Raw genomic sequence first — 1,294 nt, 5'->3', positions numbered from 1 at the left:
GAAGCTTCTTTGGCTGTCATCTGTGAACCTTTGGGCTCTCAGCAGGTACTATCATTCATATGTTCCTGTGAGGATAAAGAAAAGAGGGAGGGGCCGAAAAATGGCGATTAGTTCTACCTCTAGAGGGGCCAAGGGCAGACTGAGCTAGGCAGGGAAGGAAAGTTGGTTCCCAAATTCACTATTTTGGTTTATTGATTGGCACAGCGTCTTCAGAGCTCCCCATAGGCAAGGAGAAGAAGGGCGTTTGTGAGCGAAAGCAGACACACGGAAGAGTTTGATAAATGGATCTTCTACTTTATTTCAAGCAATAAACTGTCTGTTCTCTTCTACTCTCCGGTGTATCTCTGTAGCCAATTCTACCTCCGACAGATCAGCATCCTCCCCAACAGGTTTAGGTTGTCCTTTGATGGCAGTGTCTTTTACTGCGGCAAAAAAAAGAAAACTACACACACAAAACAATGTAGTTTATCTTCATCTCTCCCTTCTCTCTGCAGGCCCTGACCTCTATACTAACTCCATAGCGCCGCTCAATCATTAAGGCACTGGCGGAAATTTGCGCTTTAAGACGTGACCTCCCCCAGGGCCTGTTTTCCCCCTAACAATAGGCTTTGCTGCTTGCTTTCCTAAGCATCCTCTCATTTGGCCAGAATCCCTGTGAAGAAAGCAGTATTGAGAAGTATCTCCCCCAAGGTGCTTTAACCACTTAGAAAACTCGGAGTGCTTTTGACTTGCTGGTCTCTGTGCTAAACGCCTGACATGCTTCCATGAAATATCTCAGCCACTCAGCGAGACTAAGAAATATAGATTGTAGCTCCTTTCCGGAGAAGAAAGCTTCCTACATGCAACTCGCCCAGGATCACCAGCAATCTGCAACATCAGGGTGAAGGGCAAATCCCAATCTTGTGGGTCTTCCATTGCTCTTCCTGTACAGAAGGCAGCGGAGGAATCAGAATGCCATTTCCTAGTCATCGTCCTCATTTTTACCACTTCACTGAACTCACATATGGGGCGAGTTGGAGAGAGAGAGCTAGTTCCCCCCCACATTAATTTACTTATTCATTTTACATCCCGATCTTCCTTCCATCCAACCTCCCCCTCCCCTCTGCACGCTCCCCCATCCCGGCCTGCACATCAAGTCTATGCAGGGTTAGCTTCATCCTCTCCTACTCAGGCCTGACAAAGCAGCCCAGTTGAGGTATGGATTCTAGAGACAGGGAACAGCTTTAGGGACAGCCCCTGCTCCAGTTGTTGAAAGACCTACACACTGAAACTGAGCTGCACCTCGACTACATAT

The sequence above is a fragment of the Mastomys coucha genome, unplaced genomic scaffold (genome assembly GCF_008632895.1).
Source record: "Mastomys coucha isolate ucsf_1 unplaced genomic scaffold, UCSF_Mcou_1 pScaffold14, whole genome shotgun sequence".
In the NCBI taxonomy this organism is placed as follows: domain Eukaryota; kingdom Metazoa; phylum Chordata; class Mammalia; order Rodentia; family Muridae; genus Mastomys; species Mastomys coucha.
Note: the sequence above shows the minus strand (reverse complement) of the source record.